General features: G+C 42.7%; 1 pseudogene; it reads left to right on the forward strand.

The window, feature by feature from the left end:
• Positions 1–16,962, forward strand: part of LOC142209930 (uncharacterized) — a 520,021-nt pseudogene that overhangs the window by 434,691 nt on the left and 68,368 nt on the right.

The following is a 16,962-nucleotide window of genomic DNA, read 5'->3' on the forward strand; positions in this document are numbered from 1 at the left end:
ATTCCACCTGTCCTAACAGCTCATAGGGGCAGGAATACCCCAGTTGTGCTGCTGTTTGGGCTAAGGGAAAACAGATTATCATTCATAATCTTTCTTTCTTTCTTTCTTTAGTTTGTTGCTATGACTCCTAGTATCTCTTTATCTGCCATGAGCCTGTATGTGTTCTTTCTTGCTATATACTACTGTACTATCCATGATGCTGTATCACACTGAATTTCCCCATTGTGGGACTATTAAAGGATTATCTTATCTTATCTTGTGGTTTACAAGATAACACATCAGCAGGATGCATTTTAACTAGATCAGTGTCCTGGAGGTGCCAATATAATTAAAATTACAGAGTGTATTAACCTTTTCGCTGCCAAGGGTCTCTGGAAATTTTGCACCTCTAGTAGCCAGAGCAATTTTCACAGTTTTGAGATGGATAAATCAAAGCTAAATTGCAACATTAAAAAAGCATCCAACCCCCCATACCTATATATTTTCTTAAAGTAGACACCTGCAGCATTGTCAGAATGCCACTTGGTACTGTATACGAACAGGCACCTTCATGCAATTTTGATTTAAAGTGAATGTTTTATGAAAAAATGCAAATAAATTTATATTAGCTGTTAAAAGTGGAAACCAAACAATAAATTATATGCACCAAACCTCCTAAAAATAAGAGTTCAACATGTGCAGAGTTCATACATATCACTATGGCCTGGACCCGCATGCATGTGTCTTCAGAAAATTGCTAGAACTGGAAGGAACAAAAATCTGCTTTGAAGCTGGAAATGCTAAAAAAGTATCATCCTATAAAATGTAGGGATTACACACCATGAAAAGCAAGTGAACCCTAAACCCTATATATTTTTTGAACGTAGACAACCTGAAGATTACATATGTCTCAATGGGTCATCAATAGCCACATCCACCTTCATGCAACTTTGTGAAAAACACAAAACATTTTTTTTTTTAAAAAAAAAATGTACTAAAACACATATTTGAGTCACTGACGGGTAATTTACTCAAGGTACTAAACTAGATCACTGTAGGAGTAAATACTAAAACATAACTTTTACTAATATTTGTTTAAAATTGGCCTAAATAAAATGATAACACAATTGCAGTATGACTTCACTATTATCAGGCAACAATTAGTATTTTTATTGCCTTCCCTATACAGTCATCTACAAAATAACTTTTTCCCATATGTAGCTCTCAGTTTGTTGAGAACCACACAGTTTACCCCTTGATATCTGGGTACTAACAAATGCAGAGAGCAGAGACCCAGTTGATCAGGTAGCAATCAACATCTCCCACCAGGTGAATGAAAGCTCTGTGGTCTATATACTACATATGCAAGGCTGGCTGTGGCACAACAGGTCCCAGCCAGACCTTAAATAGCTCCATTCATCACAACGTTTTGCAGTGATGTTCACATATGCTGCTAGGTATTTCTATATTGTGGAGCCTGTATTTAGCATTGCATCCACAGTATACCAATAATAAGGTCTGGAGCACTTCCTAGCACTGCAGCCTAGCCACAAGCCGTAGTTTCATCTCTCCCTGTGTAGTGTTAGTCAAACTGTCTACCTTACAGCCTCATAGGAGCCCAGATGCAGCACGGCCCCAGAGTTATTTAGTCTCCAATTTCTCTGCTATACTAAGTTACCAGGTCCTCCCCATTTGCTTTAGAGGTCCCTGGTTTCCCCTCTACGCAGCGTTTCGCTAGGGTAACTAGCTCATCAGGAGGATATTGATATGGGAAACGATGTCTCTGCAGTTAAAACTGCAATTCCCGTGCCCCTGATGGTGGGACACGGTACCTCTGTACTGCGTAGAGGGGAAACCAGGGACCTCTAAAGCAAATGGGGAGGACCTGGTAACTTAGTATAGCAGAGAAATTGGAGACTAAATAACTCTGGGGCCGTGCTGCATCTGGGCTCCTATGAGGCTGTAAGGTAGACAGTTTGACTAACACTACACAGGGAGAAATGAAACTACGGCTTGTGGCTAGGCTGCAGTGCTAGGAAGTGCTCCAGACCTTATTATTGGTATACTGTGGATGCAATGCTAAATACAGGCTCCACAATATAGAAATACCTAGCAGCATATGTGAACATCACTGCAAAACGTTGTGACTGGTATAATGTGGATGCAATGCTAAATCTAGGCTCCACAATATAGAAATACCTAGCAGCATATGTGAACATCACTGCAAAACGTTGTGATGAATGGAGCTATTTAAGGTCTGGCTGGGACCTGTTGTGCCACAGCCAGCCTTGCATATGTAGTATATAGACCACAGAGCTTTCATTCACCTGGTGGGAGATGTTGATTGCTACCTGATCAACTGGGTCTCTGCTCTCTGCATTTGTTAGTACCCAGATATCAAGGGGTAAACTGTGTGGTTCTCAACAAACTGAGAGCTACATATGGGAAAAAGTTATTTTGTAGATGACTGTATAGGGAAGGCAATAAAAATACTAATTGTTGCCTGATAATAGTGAAGTCATACTGCAATTGTGTTATCATTTTATTTAGGCCAATTTTAAACAAATATTAGTAAAAGTTATGTTTTAGTATTTACTCCTACAGTGATCTAAAACACATATTTGCACCTAAAACTCATGTTCAATCTCAGATTCATATACAAAATACATTTAAAATAATAAGTTAAGGTGTGTACAATGTGTATATATACTATACTGTATGTACCGCAAACATCAACTACAACAAGAGCTCGGACTCCCAAAAACCCTAATACAGAAGATAGGCAGGATTTTGCTGTTATTCACTAATATGTTATAAAGCTATACTACACCTACCAAACTGTGACTGTGATACCAAAATCTAACTTTTTTGTGATTGCACAGCATACCGTATATAAAAACACAATTTAACAGTTCATATATACAACCACCTTCATGCAATGTTGTGGCAAACAGAGATTGCTAGCAAAAATTGCGCAATAATTCAATCTTTCCACTAAAGTGTGACCCAAGCAATCCCTTTCTGCAAACAAAATGTACTTTCCAAAAAACTGCAATATGTGAGGAGTTCATACATACCACACATGTATATATTTACAGGGGCGGGTGTTAAAGAAACGCCAAAATTGCAGAAATGCGCCATTCCATTTTGTGCATGCAAATTAAATAGGACTTTACATAAAAATAGTATTTTCCATCCCCCTATAAAAATTTTAGGAAACTATACGTTCATCTCTAGTGATAATAGCTATTAGGGTGCATTCACACTGAGTAAACGCTAGCTTATTCTGAACGTAAAACACGTTCAGAATAAGCGGCGTCTAAAGCAGCTCCATTCATTTCTATGGGAGCGGGGATACGAGCGCTCCCCATAGAAATGAATGGGCTGCTTCTTTCACTCCGTGCAGTCCCATTGAAGTGAATGGGGAGTGCCGGCGTGTACGCTCCGGCATGAGCAGAGCTTGCCGTATACGCTGGCACTCCCCATTCACTTCAATGGGACTGCACAGAGTGAAAGAAGCAGCCCATTCATTTCTATGGGGAGCGCTCGTATCCCCGCTCCCATAGAAATGAATGGAGCTGCTTTAGACACCGCTTATTCTGAACGTGTTTTACGTTCAGAATAAGCTAGCGTTTACTCAGTGTAAATTCACCCTTACTATTATTTTAGCGTGTAACGGATATCGCTTGAGGCGTATTTTACTCTAGAAAGCTCAGATATAGACAGGGATTGGGTGAAATGTAAACTTTATTCATGACTTTGTATTTGTTGTGTAAGTGTTTGGTGCGACTTTTTTTTTTGGCGCTGTGACCTGGATAATGGTAAATGTCTGGGTGACAGCGCCAATAACCTTCCTGGTTGTGTTCAGGAGGTATAACAAAAGAATACCCCACTAGTAAAGCTCAGGGGGAATTATATTATACCTGTATGTGACAATCAGACTGCAAATCAGTATGCTATCTGATTGACAGGAGGGGGGAAATAGGGACTTAATCCCTCCTCCCCCCTCCTCCTAGGGTCAAATAGAGGTTGTCCACAAAGATCAGAGAAAAAGCTTCTCTATCTCTGTGTCTCCGTACAAGCTGCTGCAGCTGCAAGTCCTTCTCCCCTTCCTGTTTCACTAATACTTCCCGAGACAGGAGGGGGGCAGGACAATTTAAAGTCCTGTATCTCACGACTCGTTTGGCCTATGAAGATAATTTTAGATTCATTTTAAAGATGAGAATCTCATCTTTAAAATGACACCAAGAGCTTCATAATAGCACTTACAGATTTTTAGCGAATTGCTGTTAAAAACGCTGTCGGGGATTGAGATCTTCAATGAGATCTAAATCCCCAATAGCGATTTCAACAGTGAATCGCTTTGGCACAGTAAGGGTTAACATGAAGATCTTGGTGTCATTTTAAAGATGAGATTCTCATCTTTAAAATGAATCTAAAATTATCTTCATAGGCTGAACGAGTCAGGAGATATGGTCATCAGAATTAAAGCACGTACCTCTACGTCCTCGGCTATGCAAGTGACACCCTGGGAGGACGTAGAGCTACGTGCTTGGCGACAAAAGGGTTAATGACAGCCCCGGAGTGGACACCTACAGAGTCACATGTGGGCCCCAGGAAGATGAAGAGAAGCCCTGAGCAAGAGCGAGGAGAGGTAAGTAAATAGGGTCTGTTACTGGACCTCCATTATAAACAGCAGCAGAAGTCTGGTAGGGCCCCCTAAAGGCACAGGGCCAACCGGTACCGGATTTACTGCGACCCAGGTGGGACAATCCGACCCTGGCTCTGCTCTATACATGTAGTACACACACAAAACTTTGCTCTATACACATCATACACACACAGCTCTGCTCCATACACATCATACACACACAGCTCTGCTCCATACACATCATACACACACAGCTCTGCTCAGTACACATCAGATACAAACAGCTCTGCTCCGTATACATCATACACACACAGCTCTGCTCTGTACACATCATACACACACAGCTCTGCTCCGTACACATCATACACACACAGCTCTGCTCCGTACACATCATACACACACACAGCTCTGCTCCATACACGTCATACACATACAGCTCTGCACCGTACACGTCATACACGCCCAGCTCTGCACCGTACACGTCATACACGCCCAGCTCTGCTCCGTACACGTCATACACATACAGCTCTGCTCCGTACACGTCATACACATACAGCTCTGCTCCATACACGTCATACTCGTACAGCTCTGCTCCGTACACGTCATACTCGTACAGCTCTGCTCCGTACACGTCATACACGCACAGCTCTGCTCCGTGCATGTCATACACGTACAGCTCTGCTACGTACACGTCATACTCGTACAGCTCTGCTCCGTACACGTCATACACGCACAGCTCTGCTCCCTGCATGTCATACACGTACAGCTCTGCTACGTACACATCATACACACACAGCTCTGCTACGTACACATCATACACACACAGCTCTGCTACGTACACATCATACACACACAGCTCTGCTACGTACACATCATACACACACACATCAGACACACACAGCTCTGCTCCGTACACGTCATACACACACAGCTCTGCTCCGTACACATCATACACACACAGCTCTGCTCCGTACACATCATACACACACACATCAGACACACACAGCTCTGCTCCGTACACGTCATACACACACAGCTCTGCTTCGTACACGTCATACACATACAGCTCTGCTCCGTACACGTCATACACATACAGCTCTGCTCCGTACACGTCATACACATACAGCTCTGCTCCGTACAGCTCTGCTCCGTACACGTCATACACGCACAGCTCTGCTCCGTACATGTCATACACGTACAGCTCTGCTACGTACACATCATACACACACAGCTCTGCTCCGTACACGTCATACTCATACAACTCTGTTCCGTACACGTCATACACCTATAGCTCTGCTCCGTACACGTCATACACGTACAGCTCTGCTCCATAAAATTCTACACCGACCGCAATCTTCACAACAGAGTCCTGTATACACTTAGTTTGTAACCCAGTAACACCTCATCATGTGATCACTTGACTCCCCCCACACACATGATCACATGACTATGACATCATCACAGGTCCTTTCGCTCCTCAGCACTACAATAGAAGGATTCCTCCTCTCCTATATATATATATATATATATATATATATATATATAGTGTACAGGTGGAGGTAAGTGTATATATATCTCGCTATATATATTGTGTGTGCGTATAGTCATGGTCATTGTCAGGATCACTGAGCCACATGAACCCGCATATGGCCCAATCTGCTCCTTTAGTAGCCCAGACATGGGATTGTGGTCAACACACAGTGTAATGTCCCAGGTAGGGAGGGTTCACACCTGCGCCCGGTCTCCGCTTTGCGGGTTTCCATCTTCTGCCCTGAGAAACTGGACAGGGGACGGAAACCTGGCAGTCAGTTTTCAAATCCATTCAAGTGAATGCCCGTGAGCGTTTTGTACCACTCCGCGGCGAAACACATTTTTTTTAACTGGACACAAAGTTGGGCATGAAGAAAAAAACGTTTCGCCACGTGGATGTCTGGATCGGCGCATAGAACTGATTCAGGAGATAGAACCTTTTTGCTCTGAACAGATAAATTTGGAGATGGAACCATTATGCATTCACATTTTCTCAGTGTATATCACAGATAATGCTATACCACTCAGACAGCATGTAGATTGATGCACAAAGAACCATGTGCCATTGTTAACTAATTTTTGACAAAAAGTGGCGATAGAACCTTTTTGATCTAAACGCGGTGATTCCCTAAAATGGTACAACTAACAAGTATATCTGGACCTGCAAGAAAAGTCGCCCTATGCATTGGCTTTGCATCTGTGGCAAAACTACAACTCCCATATAATAAATATTTTACCATTTTTTTACTTCAATTTTTTTTCCTTATTTTCCTCCTCTAAAACCTAGGTGCGTCTTCTGGTCTGCTGCATCTTATAGTCTGAAAAATACGGTAATTTATCAATCAATTTTTTGGGGGAGAATGGGGGGGACGACAACCCCCCCCTCCCCCCTTATTTCCACCATTATTTTTGCCATTTTACACCATGAACAGAGCAGTGGCAAAAAAAAACCTGATCCTTTTTCCTCTGGGTCAGTTGTATCATGGTAAATAAAATTATACTTTTCTGTTCCAGGAATCCCAGAGGTGCACATGGGCTTGATTTTTTTTTTTTTTTTTTGTAGAAAGAGTTATATTTTTTTCATGAACTATTCTGGGGTATATTACTATTTTTTCATACCATTCACCATGTGGTATAACTGCAAAATCTTTGTTGTACTATAGGCCCCATATACTGTATCAGTATTAACCTGCAGACAATCTATTAGGCTGTGAGAGAAAAAATATCTGTGAAAAGAGAGAGAGATTAGTTTTCCGCCATCTCGGTCTGCAATTTGTTCTCATATTCTCCATTATATAACAAGTTGTCTCTCGTGAAGTTTGCTTAAACCTTGAGATTTGCAGTTCTGCTCTCTCGTCTTATTTAGAAGAAAAGGTTGGAATGTTCTCAAGATATGGAGTCAGTCTAAACCAGTTCTAATAGATCAAGGACAGACCATCCATCTTAGAGGTCTGTGCAAATACTTTCATAAGACTAAAATGGTGGACACGGACAATCATGAGTTGCCTCATGGATTATGTATGAACATATTTATCATTTGTAAATGCCCATTCTATACTCTGACCAATGATAATTCATATTTCTATGTGATGTAGTTTGTTATGCCTAAATTAGCGTACAGCCATTATTCCTCTATTAAAGCTAAGGGCTCGTTCACATCAGCGTTGTGAACTCCGTTATGCAGGTTTCCGTTTCCTGCATAAAACAGAGGCAGGAGACGGAAACCTGCAGGAGTCTCTCTCACCCATTCATTTGAATGGGTGAGAGAGATGTCTGGCCGTGAGCGGCGGTGAGCGTTTTATGCTCTCCGCCGCGAAACCGGGTTTTATAATCCGGACACAGAGTCGGACATGCAGTACTCTGTGTCCGGATAAAAAAAATCCGGTTTCGCGGCGGAGAGCATAAAACGCTCACGGCCGGACCCGGTCTGTGCTTTCCGTCTTCTGGCATGCAGAAGACGGAAAGCACAGAACGGAAAGAAGAACGCAGGTGTGAACCTAGCGTCAGTAACATGTAATAAACTTCTGAACACTTTGATATACAGTATCTGAGTATGTGTGTCTTTGTGTTCCCTGAGCTCGGCAGCCATTTTGTTTTTATTTGGAACCTACAGCATGTACTCACTGGGGTGTTCCCCCAACAAGGCTATGGCTTAGACCATAAACCGTCATGGCCACCTATTTGCTGTGTGTCACTATTGATCGCAGCGCTTAAAGTGGGAGTCCAGCTGTTATATCTGAAGAGACCTAAAAGTATAATACTTTCACTTCTAGTTTTATCAGAACTTATTCAACCTGAAACACATCTTGTTAGGTTCGCCGATCTCTAAGTAAGACCATGTAGTGACAGTGATGCAATAATATGTCACCATGTGCTACATAGACGTGAGATACAGTTACTTCAAGCTGTAAGAAGGGGTTACAGGAGCTTATTCACATTACACTTTGTCAACTATCCACAGGAGAGAGAATATACAAGATCTACCCCGTATTATCTCCTCATGTTATATCTTATTATCTCCAGGAATTGTCTATATTTATATGGGATTGTATATGATTTTACATTGACTTATATTCTTTCCAATCATGTTCCTACAGTATAGGATCCTCTCAGTGGATAAGGACAAGATGGCGGAGAAAATATTACATCTCACCTTAGAGATCCTGCACCAGCTTACTGGAGAGGTGAGAGATTCTGATGATGTCACATTACATCATTCTTATCTATAGTAATAACAGATGATATGACTGGAGAGGTGAGGGACTCTGGGAATGGATGGAGTGAGATTTATTAATGTGTCTCTCCATAAACAGGATTACACAGTAGTGAAGAAGACCTCTAGTGGGCGCTGTCAAGCTCCTGTATCTGAAGGATGGGGGAGAACCCTGAGCCCAATCCCGGGGCCTCCACCTCACCCCCTGATACATGAGGAGATCAATGGACAGAAGATCCTAGAACTCACCAACAAGATCATTGAGCTGCTGACTGGAGAGGTGACACTGCTGGGAATGCTGGGACATTATACAGGAGCGCTATGAAGGGATCTGATGATGACTGTATCATTGTGTTGTCAGGTTCCTATAAGGTGTCAGGATGTCACTGTCTATTTCTCCATGGAGGAGTGGGAGTATTTAGAAGGACACAAAGATGTGTACAAGGAGGTGATGATGGAGGATCAGCAGCCCCTCACATCAGCAGGTAATAGACATGACTAAATACACACGGCCTCTCATTATCTGTATGGAAAGAATGAATTCAGCCCCTGTATGTGTTTCCTCCAGTTCCATCCAGTAAGAGAACATCACCGGAGAGATGTCCCAGTCCTCTTCTACCACAGGACTGTAAGGAAGAAAATGTCCTCCAGGATGATCAGGTAGATGGAGATAAGGTGACATGAAATCTTCCTCTGCCCTGTAGAAGGGCTGTGAAGGTCTCGTGGTCAGTCTGGTTTTATCCCACAGTATTAGATGTTTTCTACTTGTGTAATGAGAAAGGTGGAGATGGCAGGATAAAGCTGACCATAGACATGATATATTGTCTGGATCTTCTTACAGTTTTCTGGCTGTGGAAGCTGCTGGTTGGAATAAGGATCCAACATGGTGGTTTTATCCAGGAGACCTGCAGCTATTTGGTCAGATAACTCCTGCTGTCACTTTTGGTGGTCATGATAATGAATGATTTTTTTTCTCCTCTAAAACATGCCATGTGACTTCTCCATCCGTCTGGTGACATTTACAATTTGTTTCACAGGTTTTGTATCCAGGTGAAGATCTGAACATTATTATTGTTCCGGAGACATATGTGAGGGGTGATGAGGAGTGTATGGAGGACATTCCTACAGGTGACCGCCCAGGTGAGTAGTAACTAGAGATGAGGAATTGGTTCATAATGAGCCTGGTTCATTATGAATTTTTCAAACAAACACTTTGGGTTCAACCAAACCTGATTTTTTTGGGCTCTCCACCCACAAACCAATGCATTGCAAAAATTACTGCACATGTATTTCAGGCTGCATAGAGCAGCCTGTAATAGAAGTAATAAAAAGACAAGCCTGGGAGCCTTCCATATACTTCTAGCTGTAATAGCAATGGATTGCCACCCCGGATACTATTTCAGGGGCCTGCAATCTACTGCAAAGCTTTGACTGAGGTGCTGGGGGGAGAGGTAATGCTAGCGATCAGTGTGGGCATTGCTGCCGGGTCTCTATATAATACATCTATATTGGACAAGGAACTACCATAATCTCATAAAAATACAAAAGGGGTACCCTCAATTGGATCAAAATGGATAAAATATAACTTTTATTATTTAAATTAAAATCAGAGTAGGCGAACGGAGTGATCTCGGATTTTTTTCCGGTCCGCAATGGTACCCGCCAAGGTTGCCCCCTCTCGCCTTTGCTCTTTGCCTTGGTGATGGAGCATCTGGCGGTGGCGTTGTGTCGTTGCCCCGATGTCCACGGTATACAGTTGGGTTCCCGTATGGTCAAGGCGGCACTATATGCGGATGATCTTCTGCTGTATGTCTCTGAACCACGGGTTTCGTTTCCGGCTGTCTTACGTGAATTCTCCCGCTTTGGTGCCCTTAGCAATTTTAAGGTCAATTTATCTAAGAGCGAGGCTCACTTCCCCCTTCTGAGGCTGAGTTCCTGTCTCGGTCTTTTCCGTTTCGGTGGCAACCCTCTTCTTTCAAATACTTGGGGATCCGTATTTCTCCTGATCCTGCTTCCCTGTTCCAACTTAATTATCTCCCGCTTTTGGATACTATTACCTCTGATCTTCGTTCCTATGGAGCTCGTCTCCCCTCTTGGTTTAGTCGCATTCATGCCCTTAAGATGGATGTCCTCCCTCAGTTCCTGTACCTATTCCAGGCCTTGCCCATCCCTCTTCCCCGCGCTTTTTTAGCCAGGGTACAGTCGTTGTTCGGGAAGTTTGTGTGGGGTTCCTCTCGGAGCAGACTGGGGTTCAGTACTCTTGTCCGGCGTAAATATAGGGGTGGCGTTGGTCTCCCGGATGTGCGCCTTTACTATCGTGCCTCGGTTTTGCTTCGTCTGTTCGATTGGCAGTTCCGTCGCCATGATAAGCAGTGGGTTTCCATCGAATTTGATCTGATTTCGTCTTCGCTTTCCTCTTGGCCATGGATCCCTCCGCACTTTCGTCCTAAATCCCCTGGCCTCTACGTTCTCCCTTCGCATTTTTTGAAAGTATGGGATCTGGTCTGTTCTTCTGGCCGCTTGGCCCGTGTCCCGGGCACTTTGACTCCCCTCTTTGACAACCCTATGTTCCCTCCTGGTTGCTCGGTTGACCGGTTCCTCTGCTGGGACCGAGCGGATTCTACTTGTCTTCAGGAGGTGGCGGATGATTCTCCGCTCCTTCCGTTCGCCCAGCTGTGTAGTTCTCACCCTGACCTGCGCCTCTCGTGGTTGGAGTACGCTCAACTCCAGTCCTTTCTGAAGCAGTTTTCGCTCACTCCTCGCCTCTCTTCTCCTCCATTAGCCCTTGAATCCTATGTCGGGCGTCAGACCTCCCCCTCTCGCGCCCTTTCGCTTCTGTATGATGTTCTCCTCTCGGATGTCACTGCGGAACTCCCTCCCTACGTCGCCGCTTGGAACGCCGACCTTCCTGTGGGTTTGTCATCTGCGGATTGGGACCGGTCCTTTTTGCTCTCTCACAAGCTGGCCCTCCCTTGTAGTGCTCAGGAGAAGAATTATAAGATTCTGTCCCGGTGGTATAGGTGTCCAGTGCTTCTCCATAGGATTTTTCCCACTGTTCCGGACTTATGTTGGTGCTGTGGCTCCGCTAGGGGTACTATGTTGCACATATGGTGGGACTGTGACGTTCTGCGCCCCTTTTGGGACGCGGTGTTTTCTTTGTATTCCAGGGTCAGTGGGCGCTCGGTGACTGTCTCTCCCCAGCTGGCACTTCTGTCGGTTATCCCTGGTAAGCTGTCGGAGATTAAGAGGGACCTCCTGGGGCACTTTCTCGTGGCCGCCAGGACCGTCATCCCCAGACACTGGCGCAGCCCTACCCCTCCCTCCTTGATTGAGTTCCTCCAGGAGTTCCTTCTTATTCAGCGAATGGAGACCTTGGTGGCGGAAGATTCCCCTGACTATTCCAAGTTTGAACTTCGTTGGCGTCCCTGGGTTATGTTCCAGGAGTCGTCTGCCTTCTCTTCTGCCTTTGCTTGAGTGTGACATGGCCATCTGTTTTCTTCTCCTTTTCTTCTTTTGCTTCCGTTGTGGTTCTTTTAGTCTTCGTCTTGTGTTTGTTTGTTTGTTTCTTGTCTATTCCTTTTCCCTTTTTCCCTTTCTCGTTGGGCTGTATTTGATTTGTGCGGAGGGGGGTCTTTTTGGCCTCCCTGTCCCCGGACTGTTATGTTTTTTCATTATTGCTCGACTTCATGTTTGTTGTTTGTTCTGTATTATTTTGAAAAATCTTTAATAAAACCCGTTTAAGCATAAAATCAGAGTAGGCAAACAACAGCCCCCTAAAATATGTAAATATACAATTTGGCCTAATACTGGTATTGAGCTAAGTTCTGATGCAGCAGTAAATTCTCCTATAAGAGAGAGGCAAGGGGAAAAAGAAAGGTTAAATTGACCCACCTCGGTGGTTGCTGCAATACTGTTTCTATGGTGCAGCGGACACCCAATGTTGCTGTAGAGAGGTCAGCCTCTACTAAGTATTGGGACCCACCATCGGGATCCCAAGAACTACTGTTTTGACCGCAACAATCTTTAGGGTGGAACACTGAATTAGGTCTCCTGATAAGCTAGGACATACTAGCGAAACGCGTAGAGACGCTATCAGACCTATACAGGCATGTTATCTTAGGAATTCACTGTCAGGGGGATGGTGAACTTTTGATGCGGGTGGATATAGCTCATCATCAGCTGAATGATCAAGCTAATTTGACTGAAGCCACACACAGGGTGAGTACTGCAGGCAGCAGAGGTTCACTACTAGGCCAATAGGATTCATTAATCTACCAGGATGTATTGGTATGAACGAGGATATGGGTGGCCCTAGTGTACATCACTCAGTATTGTGGCACATATATCTTAAGCTTACATACCTCTCTATCTAATATCGCTCTCTCCCACCCATATTCACCACCCTCTTTTTGAGTGCAGCCGACAATATCATATAATTGTGCAACTGTCTGCCCTTTTAGAACACCCTTCTTATTAGTAAAAAGGTACAGGAGGCGGGGGATATCTGAATATATACGGCAACATTGGGTGTCCGCTGCACCATAGAAACAGTATTGCAGCAACCAACAGGGCGGGTTAATTTAACCCTTCTTTTTCCCCTTGCCTCTCCCTTATAGGAGAATTTACTCCTGCATCAGAAATTAGCTCAGTACCAGTATTTGGCTAAGTTGTATATTTACATATTTTAGGGGGCTGTTGTTTGCCTACTCTGATTTTAATTTAAATAATAAAAGTTATATTTTATCCATATAGATCCAATTGAGGGTACCCGTTTTGTATTTTTATGTCTCTGTATAATACAGTTGAGACTCGATGACTATGGTGGCCGCTCATTTCCTTAGTGGGTTCCATATTTAAAGAGGACCTTTCACCGATTTGGGCACAGGCAGTTCTATATACTGCTGGAAAGCTGACAGTGCGCTGAATTCAGCGCCCCCTCCCCTCCTGATAATTCGCGTCTATGGACGAGCACTGTGAGTCAATGGGATTGGTCACACACAATTGGGATTCATCATCCTAAGAATCCAATGTTTCAGTTATATTCCTTGTTATTCTCCTATAATGAAGCAAAACAAGAGGAATAACAATGTTTATATGAACAGAGCCTAAGTCAGGTAGTCGCTGAATTTCGTTCAATGCCTTGTAATTTGTATGGACATTTTTATATAGAAATGCTATAAAATCTCAATATAGTGTTAATGATATAATATTCATACATTATGAAATCCGTTCTCTTCTTGGCAGATATCTGTACCAGGAGCTCAGAGGAACAACTCATATCTTCAGATTATAAAGCAGATGATGGTGGTATCACACAAGATACATATGAAGGACATGTCATTATCCAAGATATACCCTCAGCCCTTCACAGCAAAGGTCTATTTTATGATCCATCACAATCTGTGACGCAAGATAAAAGTTATGGAGTGGATGTTAGTTATCAAAAAATTCACATAGGGGATCCAACATATTCATGTTTAGAATGTGGGAAATATTTTACATGTAAATATAATCTGGTTACTCATCAGATAGTTCACACAGGGGAGAAGCCATATTCATGTTCAGAATGTGGAAAATGTTTTGGACGTAAATCAAATCTTGTTAATCATCAGAGAATTCACACAGGGGAGAAGCCATATTCATGTTCAGAATGTGGAAAACGTTATAACCATATATCAAATCTCATAAAACATCAGAGAATTCACACAGGGGAGAAGCCATATTTATGTTCAGAATGTGGGAAATGTTATACAAATAAATCAACACTTGTGGTTCATAGGAGAACTCACACAGGGGAGAAGCCATATTTATGTTCAGAATGTGGAAAATGTTTTCCATGTAAATCAGAACTTGTTAAACATCAGAGAACTCACACAGGGGAGAAGCCACATTCATGTTCAGAATGTGGAAAATATTTTAAGAAGAAATCAGATCTTGTGGTACATCAGAGAATTCATAGAGGAGAGAAGCCATATTCAATCTCGGAATAAAGGAAATGTTTAACATGTAAATCACATCTTGCTAACCATCAGAGAACTCACATAGAAGAGAAGCCATATTCTTTTTCATGAATGTGGTAAATATTTTAGGCATTAATCAGGGCATTACTCAGGGCTTCTTAACTGGTTGACGACCTACAGCTGTAAATTTACGGCCGGTGGTCCTAGTCTTTGAAGTCCGGCCAATAGTTAAAATATGACCGGCACTTCAGAGACACCTTGACGGGGATCTGGAGCAGGTGTTAACTGTTACTAACAGCTCGGCTCCAACTGGATGTTTTAACCCTTTGACATCCAAGGGTTTCTGCATCTTGCCTTTCCCCCTGGCACCTCCCTTGGCGAGATCAGGGAGGTGCCAGTATCTATAATCTGCAGCTCGAGGTCTGGCCAGTGACCCCAGGTTGCCTGAAGCCCCCCCAGTACCTAGTTGATCCTGCCAGGACCAGAGGAAGACAGCCTATGCGTCTGCATGTGTTGACTTCCTCTGTAGACTGCAAGACACATATATGCTGTGTTCAAATGTCCTAAAGGATCATTAAAAAAAGGGGGAAAAAAATTAGTGTATGAAAAAATTTTTATAAAGTTATAAAGCCCCAAAATTCCCTTTTTCTATATAAAAAGTATTATATATAAAAGACCCTAAAAATTTATAAAAACAATACATATTTGGTATCGCTGAATCTTTAAAACCTGTACAATAAAACTGAAACAATATTTAATGTACACGGTGAACATCAGGAAAAACATTAAAAAAAAAAAAAGTAGTGATTTTTCGCCATCTCACCTTACAAAATATGCTATAAAAGTGATCAAAAAGTCTTAGGCACTCCAAAACAGTACCAATAAAAAGTACAGGGTGCCCCGCAAAAAATAAGCCTTCAACCAATGCTGTCAACTGCAAAATAAAAATGTTACGCCTCTCATAAGATGGCAATGTAAAAAACACTGATTTATGTCCCTAAATGGGTTTTTGTTCTGCAGAATTAGTAAGGCATAAAAAAATAATATAAATGAGGTATCGCAGTAATCACACTGACCCGCAGAATAAAGGTCACATGTTACTTATACTGTACACTGCATGGCGAAAAATTAAAAGGTAAAAAGCAATGCCAGAATTGATGTTTTTTGTTTGTTTTTTTAAATCCACCCAGAAAAAGTTAATATAAGTTATTCAATAAGTTCTAGGCACCCAAACATATGGTGTCATTAAAAAATACATCTCATTCCTCAAAAAATTAGCCCTCATATGGCCACATCACCAGAAAAATAAAGAAAATATAGCATCTAGCAATGTGAGAACAAAAACCAAAAAAATCTCCAAATCATTAGAACACAACTGGCTGCAGCAGGAAAAGAATGAACAAGCTGTGCGAGCGAATATCAGGGGACACCCCAGATTTACAGCTTACGAGGGAAAATAAACTAAAAGTGACCCCCAGAATGAACCCCCGATCAGAGGAGCTATTGGGGACATAGTAGGGAATTTGGTCTTCCCAATGTACTCCACACAGCTTATGGATTCACTTTTCCAATTTTCCAATTTTTTTTTCTAAACAAGCCTAACACAGGCAGCTCTGAAAACCAAACTGAGCGGACGTCTGCGTCTCATTGCAGACCGTGACGATAAGACGTCATCACACCTGCTGCGCTGAGAAGCAGACGTCTGCACGGGTGAATGTAGAGAAGGTGGCAACTCCATCTCCATCAAGTAATTCACAGAGAGGGGGAATGGTGTACATAGACAAAATATAAATGAAATAAAATAGAACTTTTAATGTCTATTAAAATGGTGCAAAAATAGGACATCTACACACAAACACACATATGGAGACTCAGGGTAATGTGTAAAAAGCACAGGACTCATAATGATGGGGGTGTAGAGTAATTGTTTTGCGCCAGGATAGTGTACTGTTTCTATATACCTGGTGCCATCCTACCCTCTGTGAGAAAGTGAAGGGTGTGGTCTGGGAAGACAGATATGTTCCGGCCAGGAAGCTAAAGGGTGTTTGGTATGACCCACACCAGGGAGGTTAGCTGACTAATCAGAGTCTGATAATAGTCTGTATGTGAAGGCTAGGAGTGTGGCACCA

Source organism: Leptodactylus fuscus, chromosome 6 (assembly GCF_031893055.1).
Source record: "Leptodactylus fuscus isolate aLepFus1 chromosome 6, aLepFus1.hap2, whole genome shotgun sequence".
Taxonomy (NCBI): domain Eukaryota; kingdom Metazoa; phylum Chordata; class Amphibia; order Anura; family Leptodactylidae; genus Leptodactylus; species Leptodactylus fuscus.